The 10134-nt window shown below is 42.7% G+C and overlaps 1 long non-coding RNA gene across 1 annotated transcript; it reads right to left on the bottom strand.

Annotated features, from left to right (window-relative positions):
• Positions 1-1696: 1696 nt before the first annotated feature.
• LOC144328661 (uncharacterized) lies at positions 1697-8030 on the bottom strand. Its single transcript, XR_013393847.1, has 2 exons — positions 6521-8030; positions 1697-4638 (listed from the first exon to the last, which is right to left on the bottom strand). It is a non-coding gene; the product is annotated as an uncharacterized LOC144328661 (long non-coding RNA).
• Positions 8031-10134: the final 2104 nt, after the last annotated feature.

Here is a 10134-nt window from a genome sequence, read left to right as displayed (position 1 = left end):
GTTGAAATTTTGCGCCCCTAACCATTTTGCATCTGGGGCAACAGCCTCTGTGACCCCCAATGCTACGTCATTGATGCTTTGCATTAAAATGTGAAGTGAACCAAATTCCCCTCGCTCGTCTTGACTCAAGGCCATATACTTTAGGTTGTCTGAAAGTTGCACTTATCTGACAGCTCTGCTTTAAGGGATGCTGCAAATATCTGTGATTTTCTGTTCCAGATGAGAGAAAGGAATATTTGTTGCTGTGGAGTAGGCAGTCGGTTTCAAAGTGTATTGTTGGATCCAGAGAGCGAGAGAGAGAGGAATGACTAGCCACGCAAGCTGTTTGATAATTAAGCCAACTGGGTATATAATGTGCAGTAATGATTCAGAACTTCCTTATACTGCTTAGAGAGAAGTTTGTTCTGAATGGGAAACAATGAAGCATGGCCTAGCCAGCTGCAGGTAAGGAAGTCCATGTAATGCCCAGCAGTGACACATATTTGCATTGCAAATATTTCATGGCAAAAGGTCCTATCGATGAGGTTCCCATATACACTCAGGCTATGAGAAGTCCTTGTAGTGGGGTGAGCACTCTGAGAACAGAATGGTGAGCTTGGCAGGTCTTTGGCCAAATCAAGCAGAATTTCCTTATGTCCTTCAATATTTAAACATCTGACTAAACTTCAGGAAGAACTTCCCGAGAGTAAGAGCTGTTTGACTCCCTAGGAAGGTGGCAGGCCAGGGTGTTCTGAGGGGGGGGGGTGGCCCACTCCGGGTACCATTCCAAAGGGGGGGGGGTGACAAGCACCGCTCCGGGTACCAGAGCAGGTTGCTTTGGCTCTGTGGAAGACTCTCCTTCCTTGGAGGATTTTAAGTACAGTGGTACCTCGGGTTACAGATGCTTCAGGTTATAGATGCTTCAGGTTACAGGTTCTGCTAACCCAGAAACAGTACCTTGGGTTAAGAACTTTGCTTCAGGATGAGAACAGAAATTGCACGGCGGTGGGACGGTGGCAGCAGGAGGCTCCATTAGCTAAAGTGGTATCTCAGGTTAAGAACAGTTTCAGTTAAGAACGGACCTCCAGAACGAATTAAGTTCTTAACCAGAGGTACCACTGTAGAGGTTTGGCTGGCCGTCTGTCATGGATGCTTTAGCTGAAATTCCTGCATTGCAGCAGGTTGGAATAGAATATCAGGAGTCAGCAACCTTTTTCAGCTGTGGGCTGGTCCACCATCCTTCAAACTATGTGGGGGGCCGGACTATATCTTGGAAGAAGAAAAATGAATGAATTCCTGTGCCCCAGAGATGCATTTCAAATAAAAGCACACATTCTACTCATGTAAAAACACCAGGCAGGCCCCGCAAATATCCCAGAGATGCATTTTAAATAACAGGGCACATTCTACTCATGTAAAAACACACAGATTCCCGGACTGTCCATGGGCCAGATTTAGAAGGCGATTGGGCCGCATCCAGCCCCCAGGCCTTAGGTTGCCTACCCCTGGAATAGAGGACGCTTGGGATTCTTCCAACTCTGCAATTCTATGATTCTAAGTTCATCCATTTTGTTGGATTGACTAAACAAAATAGTTTTAATTGTATTTTGAACAACTGTGCAATTAATTGCTACCATTTTGCATCTTATTGTGTTATTGTGTAGCACCCTGCTTGTGGTTAACGCTTAGCTGGAATGAAATATTCAACGCAGCAACAGAGAAATTAAAATAATAATTTATTTGTCAGACAAATAAATGTGAGGCACAGTGGTATATGATTACCAAGCTCTGGCCTGCCCTCCTGCCATTATGGCCAGCACTTATATTTCCTTAATCCAGCCCCCTTTGCTTCTCCTCTGGCTGCATCTGTCCAACCAGCCTGGTTGGAATTCCTATTGGCTGATTGGTATGACCAATCACAAAAATACACTCATTTCCTATTGCCTTTTATGGGAGACAAAGAGCTATATTTCCTTCCATTTATAATTGGCAAACAAGTATTAATATATCTTTACATGTGTCTCAACAAGGAATCTTAATTACCAGCTCACCTCTTTGCCCTCCTTGCCCTATTGCCTTCTAAAACAAATGGTTAATCTTAAATTTTTATCTTGAACAGATGTCAGAGACCTTGGGTTCATATTCTCATGCATCATCAATGAAATATCTCCTTTTGGAGGTCTTTAAACAAATGTCTGACAGCCATTTGTCATGAGTGCTTGATTGGCGTCTCATTTCTGGCAGGGAGCTAGGCTCATCTGCCCCCCTGGTCTCCTACAGCAATATGACTCTATGAAATAAGAATTTAACATTTCTTTCTTTCTAGATCCTTTGCATAATTACATTTAAACCAATATATTTAAGATAATATATTTCATACATTATCATAGGTAACCTTTTAAAAGAATAAAGCTTCTCAAAGTAAAAAGGAAGGAACTCAGTAAAAAACAGTTTTTAAAGAAGGTTCTTTAGTTTACATCCCCCCCCCCCTTCAGCCAGCTGCTTCGTTTCCATTAGCTCTTCCTCAAACTCTCTCAGTTTAAGAAAGAAACAGTTTTAAAAGACTTCCCAAAAATGCTTTAAAAAGACTTCCCAAAAAGCCTCTCTTTCTGCCAGCTAGATGCTTCTCCATTTGGTCTTGGCCTTTTAACCTTAGAAAGAAGATCTGGCTCAAGTTTAAGGCACATGGTTTTATTTTACTGTTTACTAACTCTTAATTATGTTGGGTCCGTAACCTTGCTCTTTAACTTGTAATTCCAGCTTTTATGACTTTGAGAATTGTTTTCTGCTATAAATCAAAGGGGGGCCCCTTGTCTTAGGAGAATGGCCAAGGTTTTCTCTATAAACAGCTGGCCTTCTTGCCTGGCATGAAACATTTGAAAATCTAAGCCCATTTAATTTAGGAACCTGATCAAATATAAGCCAATATATGCCTTGATTAAAAATGCAGTCTATATTCAGATGCCACATTCCCCCCTTTCAAGCTCAAGGACCTGGCTACAAAGCGTCCTTGATAGCTTGATCTACATCATATTCCTGAGGTAAGGCTCTATATAGTGCCATGATATGAGGTAAAGTTTCATTTGAAATCATCTTGCTAATTGTACTCCTAAAACATGAGATGATACATGGCACCATACATAAAACCATTATCTGAAATGTTAAAGCAACAGGCATTCCCTGTCAAGTTCAAGACTCCACATAGGCCTCCCTGCTTGGCAAGTCATCCAACTGTCGTGCAATAAGTCTCAAACTCTGGGCCGTTGCATTGGTTACAAGTTCCACTACTGCTTGCAATCGAATTATTCTGTTTAGATTATAAATAGGATCCCATGCCCCTTGTATGAGCTCACCAGGATTCCAGGAGGCAGGATCATAATAGGCTATAATGCGCTCTGGTGGCCAATCATCAGTACCGCTCCAACTTTGGGTACTTCCTCCTGCTATATGAGAAATATCAGCGTTTCTTTGTGTTCGCTTAGCTGAACTAGTGGGCAAAATCCACATTAGTGGTAATACCCGTCCCAGGAAACAAGTCCCACTCCATTTGGAAGGGAGTTTCTTGTATGCCCATTCTCCACATATCCACCACAACCATCGGGTCTGAGGTTTTTGGTACGTGGAGTACAGAAGGCGAAATATCAAAAGAGGCAGAGAGTTCACAGTGCAGTATGTTAGATTGCCTTTCTCTGTCACAGTTATGTTCCATACCACTTTCCATGCATGAATAAAAGGAGGTGCACAGGGCAAGGTATTCCGAGTTCGATAGGTAGTACCGTGTGCCCAGGTATGACTATTCTTAATATAATCCCAAGTATAGTGACAATGAGAAGAGCCTATCATGGTAGAATCAGCTGCATCTGATGATTTATGTACACAGAATTCCCCTTGTACAGGTGTAACTGTAATGGTTTAGTTGAGTTCCATCCGGGGGAATTCTGTATTTCTGTTTGGTGTGGCATTTCGCTTACCATACCAATGGCATCTAATGGTATCGGTAATAAGGGCATACCTCCCTCTGAATCATCTGGCCCAAGAGAGCAAACAAGGCAATTGGTCCTATTTGCAACATTGGCTACCATTTCAGCTAAACCTACCCACATATTGTGGTCATAGCTGAATCCATATTTAGCAAATTTGGTCAGATTCAAGGACCCTTCCCCTTACCAAGAGATCAGGATTAATAATAAAATCATGTTGATGTCTAGCATATGCATTCCTTCCACAAAAGATTACCTTATTGTGATAGCATAAAACTATTAGTCCCAATATAATTCCCCCAGTGACAGAAATGGGGAACCACCAAGACCAAAACATATATCCCAAGGATCCCCAATGTGTAATATCTCTGATAATTGTTCCACAAGGGGGCAGTCAATCAATTGTATAAGAGAATCTTCCCGCTCACAGTCGCTGGTTCAGACGCTCCTCAAGCTTCAGGCGTGCGCAGGTCAGCCAGCTTCCAAGTTGTGGCTGCAGCAGGCCGGTCGTCTAATGTTGCCCGTGACCTAACCCGTTACCGGTAGGGCTAGATACAGGGGTTTTTAGAAAGAGTCAATTTTAAAGGATTAGAGGGGTCACCTTTGCACGTCCAACTGCCTTCAGACTTCTTCAAACGAGAGTGATGAATCCAGGGGGTCACCTCAGCTACCTTCACCGCTGTTGGAGTAGAAAGCAAGACGGTGTAAGGTCTACGCCACTTAGGTGCAAGTGGATCACGTTTTCCACTCTTTCACCCATATGCTATGCCAGCCTGGAGCTGATGAATCGGCTTGGCAATGCTGCACGGCGTGTGCTTGAGGGCCCACCTGTTAAGAAAAAAACAACAACAAACAAACAAACACGGGAGAGAGACAAAAACACGGGAGAGAGATTGCACTTATCCCTGTGTCACATGGTCTCCTATTTGTTTGAGGTCAGTTGGAATATCCTGAACAAAGGAGGGCGGCCTCCCATACAGGAGCTCAAAAGGTGACAACTTAAGTCTTTTTGTGGGTGCGCACCGAACACGAAACAGTGTTATGGGTAACACATCTACCCTCCTGAAACTTTAGACACATTAGTGGGCTTCTGGCATGCCCTGCAAATACCTTGCACAAGCGTCTGGCGGTAGGTGGTAAGTCTGGCCAGGTGAATTGCATTGTTTGGATCCCAATTAGGATCTTCCAAGGGAAAGTTGTCTTGGAGATGACGGTCAATATTATAAATATTTCCCACTCTGGCCTGCTCACGCAAATATATCTGTGCCTTTTCAATTATGTCTCTCCTTTCCTCAGTGGTGAAGAGAGTATTACTATTGAAGTCACCAAGTCCATCATAGCCTGAGGTTTTTCTGCGAAAGATGGGGCGTTTTCCAATTCATCAGACTGTAGTTGTGAATGGAATACATTGCAGGGTCGAAGTTCGAGGTGGCCTTGGTCCAGGTTGCCCATTAACCAGCACAGGCTCCTTAAGTGCATCAAATACTCTTCTGAGAGGGGCTACTACGTGACCTTTTTCTTCACTTTGCTCTAGGGGCCTCAAATCATAGGGGATGGTATTTGTCCCAAGGCGTTCTTTTAGCAGCTTAATACGCCTGGCTGTATTGCTTGCTGACCGATTAAGGTCTCCCTGTAACTTCTGTAATAATTCTCTAGGACTTGGATGTACAGGGGTTTGGGGTAGGCAATCAGTTGCTCCACTAAAAGAGACTGTAGATGGAGTTCTACTGGGACTCACAGGTGGAATAACCACTTCTGCTTGGGCTTCATTATAGGACTCCAATGCCTCCTGAAGATATTTATCATAATCTATCAAGGAATCAAGTTCTATGACTCCACCCCCATTATTCATTCCACTTTCTTGCCTTGGGGTTACAACTGGTGGAGGGTTTGAATTTGTTTGGCAAGATTCCTTTCCTAGCTTTGGCTTTTACAGCCAATAATTTGCATCGTTGGACTTTGCATTCCCTTATCCATGGAGGATTTTTATTTAATGTGCTCAGCCAGGAATCTATATATGAAAATTGTTCTGGGCACCCTCCAGTTTCTTTGGTGATGTTAGACCAAAGTTTGCTTACTAAATTTATATCAAAGGTTCCTTGAAATGGCCATTCAGTATTTTGTTTTGGCCATTCTAGTTCACATAACGTTCTCAAGCGCTCTGGCGTCCTTTTGACTCCATATGCCCCTGAGAAGGCTTTCTTAAAATTATTTCACATACATTCAAGAGGTGTATTTCCCCCCTTTGAACCCCCAACTCCCATTGTATGGCCCTGTGAAGTATCCACTCAGTCACTCACACACACACCTTACTGGGAAACGAAGTAGCACTCACTCCACACTTAGGTCAGCTACACATTGTACTTTCTCACACATGCAATGCGCAAGATACTTCACCCACACTCTACCTCCCAATCTTCCCTTTTCCCTACACCAGATCACCATCTGATGTACCCAGCCACCTAGCGTACTCAGTTCCCCTTTACTGAGACGCAGAAGTTTGATCAGGACTTCTCTTCCTCCCAATTAATTGGAGGGCCAAAACCCTTTAGTGCACTTACCCTTAGCTGGTTCCGTTTCCCCCCGGTCCGTCGCCGTCGGTGGGCAGGGTATCAGACAGACGAGACTGCTGCGTTCCCCTGGAAAAAAATTTTCCATTGCGCGCTGAGTAGGCAGTGAGTGATCCTCTGTCTTGTACCCTGCTCAGTAGGCGAAGGGGCTGCGTTCCAGCAGACCACTTATCCGAGTCACGGCACCATAAAATGTAGCACCCTGCTTGTGGTTAACGCTTAGCTGGAATGAAATATTCAACGCAGCAACAGAGAAATTAAAATAATAATTTATTTGTCAGACAAATAAATGTGAGGCACAGTGGTATATGATTACCAAGCTCTGGCCTGCCCTCCTGCCATTATGGCCAGCACTTATATTTCCTTAATCCAGCCCCCTTTGCTTCTCCTCTGGCTGCATCTGTCCAACCAGCCTGGTTGGAATTCCTATTGGCTGATTGGTATGACCAATCACAAAAATACACTCATTTCCTATTGCCTTTTATGGGAGACAAAGAGCTATATTTCCTTCCATTTATAATTGGCAAACAAGTATTAATATATCTTTACATGTGTCTCAACAAGGAATCTTAATTACCAGCTCACCTCTTTGCCCTCCTTGCCCTATTGCCTTCTAAAACAAATGGTTAATCTTAAATTTTTATCTTGAACAGATGTCAGAGACCTTGGGTTCATATTCTCATGCATCATCAATGAAATATCTCCTTTTGGAGGTCTTTAAACAAATGTCTGACAGCCATTTGTCATGAGTGCTCGATTGGCGTCTCATTTCTGGCAGGGAGCTAGGCTCATCTGCCCCCCTGGTCTCCTACAGCAATATGACTCTATGAAATAAGAATTTAACATTTCTTTCTTTCTAGATCCTTTGCATAATTACATTTAAACCAATATATTTAAGATAATATATTTCATACATTATCATAGGTAACCTTTTAAAAGAATAAAGCTTCTCAAAGTAAAAAGGAAGGAACTCAGTAAAAAACAGTTTTTAAAGAAGGTTCTTTAGTTTACATCCCCCCCCCCTTCAGCCAGCTGCTTCGTTTCCATTAGCTCTTCCTCAAACTCTCTCAGTTTAAGAAAGAAACAGTTTTAAAAGACTTCCCAAAAATGCTTTAAAAAGACTTCCCAAAAAGCCTCTCTTTCTGCCAGCTAGATGCTTCTCCATTTGGTCTTGGCCTTTTAACCTTAGAAAGAAGATCTGGCTCAAGTTTAAGGCACATGGTTTTATTTTACTGTTTACTAACTCTTAATTATGTTGGGTCCGTAACCTTGCTCTTTAACTTGTAATTCCAGCTTTTATGACTTTGAGAATTGTTTTCTGCTATAAATCAAAGGGGGGCCCCTTGTCTTAGGAGAATGGCCAAGGTTTTCTCTATAAACAGCTGGCCTTCTTGCCTGGCATGAAACATTTGAAAATCTAAGCCCATTTAATTTAGGAACCTGATCAAATATAAGCCAATATATGCCTTGATTAAAAATGCAGTCTATATTCAGATGCCACAATTGACTTCTTTAGTGGGTTGTGCAAACTGCTATTATGAGTGATGCTTTCTATAGGGTAGAGTGGGAGGTGCTGGGGATGATTTTATGGAATCAAGGGGGCAGTGAAAGGTTTGGGAACTGTTGCCTTAAAATATAGGCTTACATCCCTGCCACCCACCCTGCAAAAGCAGCGTTTAAAGTCGTCCTTAATTTAAAGACATGATGGTGGAAATGCACAAGCAATGCTGCGTGTTTGACACAGCAAGAAACGGTGAGAGAAAAGGATGTGGAGATCATGTGGAGGCCTGAAAACAATTCTAAATTAATTGCTTCTCCTCAAACATTCTTTCAAACTGGCAGTGGCTTAAAAGCGCAGAGTGGGAAATAGAAAATCCGCTGTGTTCGTAAGAACAGCTGGACACAGGAAAATGATTATTGTTATTATTATGTTTTGAGAGGGAAAGAGGGGAAAGGAAGAGAAAAAAGGCATGCTGCCACTTGTTGTATTATATAAATGAAACAGCCAGCAATAGGTTGAATATTTATTTCCTGGGCCATCGCTGCAGCCTGCTTGTCCCTCACCTTGCGATACAATTCATTTTAGCTTTGACTGGGGGATGTAAAGCAATAAACACCTCTTTTCAAATGGAAAAGCGGCACTTCATTCTTTATTATAGTTTTTCTCCCGTCAGAAATGATACATCAGTTGAGTGACATGGCAATTCGGAGCACAGGGAGTGTTGGAGGCTCCAGGTTTTTGGACGGGTGAGCATATGTATTAAATCACTCAAACACTAAATGGTCAATCATGCTGGTTTCCGTCCTGAAAATAGATGTTTCCCCCCCCTTCTCCTCAGACAGGCAGAGGCAAATATAATAATAACAATAAAAGGAAATAAAAAAGACTTAGGCACATGGCTGGTGGGAAAAAAAACCAGAACAAAAGAGAAGGAAGCTCTTATTCCATTTAACTGTAGAACTTAACATTCATTATTGTTTTTTTCCTGTTTTGTGACATCAAGAGGAACAACTTCTTTATACATATACTAGCTGGAAGGTGTCTGATGCTGCTTTAAAATTCAAAGGAACACAGCAGCAACAACATATCCAATCTATCAGAAAAGCCATATTCCCTTATACAAACCTTCCCATGTTTTGAGATCTTCTCTCAGCCAGTGTGGTGCAGTGGTTAAGAGCGGTAGTCTCGGAATCTGGTGAACTGGGTTCGCTTCCCCGCTCCTCCACATGCAGCTGCTGGGTGACCTTGGGCTAGTCACACTTCTCTGAAGTCTCTCAGCCCCACTCACCTCACAGAGTGTTTGTTGTGGGGAAGGAAGGGAAAGGAGAATGTTAGCCGCTTTGAGACTCCTTGGGGTAGGGATAAAGTGGGATATCAAATCCAAGCTCCTCCTCCTCCTCCTCCTCTTCTTCTCAGTCCCACCACCCTCACATTCACGATTGGAGGGGACAAGGGGACAAGGGAGAGGGCCTTCTAGGTGGTGGCTCCTCCCAGAATCTGGAAATGTCTTCCTAAAGAAGTTAGACTGGCTCCCCCCTTATCATCCATCTGCCGACAGGTGAAAACTTTCTTCTTCCAGCAGGCTTTTGGGAACTGACTGCCTTTCATGAAAGGTCTAGTGCTATGATTTTTATTTTATTTTATAGTTGTACCTTGGAAGTTGAACAGCCTAGTTCTCGAACATTTTGGCTCCCGAACAATCGAAACCCGGAAGTGACTGTTCCGGTTTTCTAACGTTCTTTTGGAAGCCGAATATTTGATAGGACTTCATGGCTTCTGATTGGCTACATGAGCTCCCTGCAGCCAATCAGAAGCTGCACTTTGTTTTTCAAATGTTTTGGAAGTCGAGCGAACTTTCAGAACGGATTTCATTCGACTTCCAAGGTACGACTATATTTCAATTATTAGTGGATTCAATATATGGATATAGTTTCAATCTATCAATGTTTAATTGCTTATAATGATTGTTCCCCCACCCTCTATGATTTTAATGGTTCTTATTGTTATCTGTAAGGTGCCTTGAGTCATGTCAGGGAAAAGGTGGGGTATAAATAAATAGATGAGAATAATATTTATAAATGGATAATGTAAGTAGTGGCGGGTG

This window comes from Podarcis muralis, chromosome 8 (assembly GCF_964188315.1).
Source record: "Podarcis muralis chromosome 8, rPodMur119.hap1.1, whole genome shotgun sequence".
Lineage (NCBI taxonomy): Eukaryota > Metazoa > Chordata > Lepidosauria > Squamata > Lacertidae > Podarcis > Podarcis muralis.
This window is presented reverse-complemented; position numbering and strand designations above follow the sequence as displayed.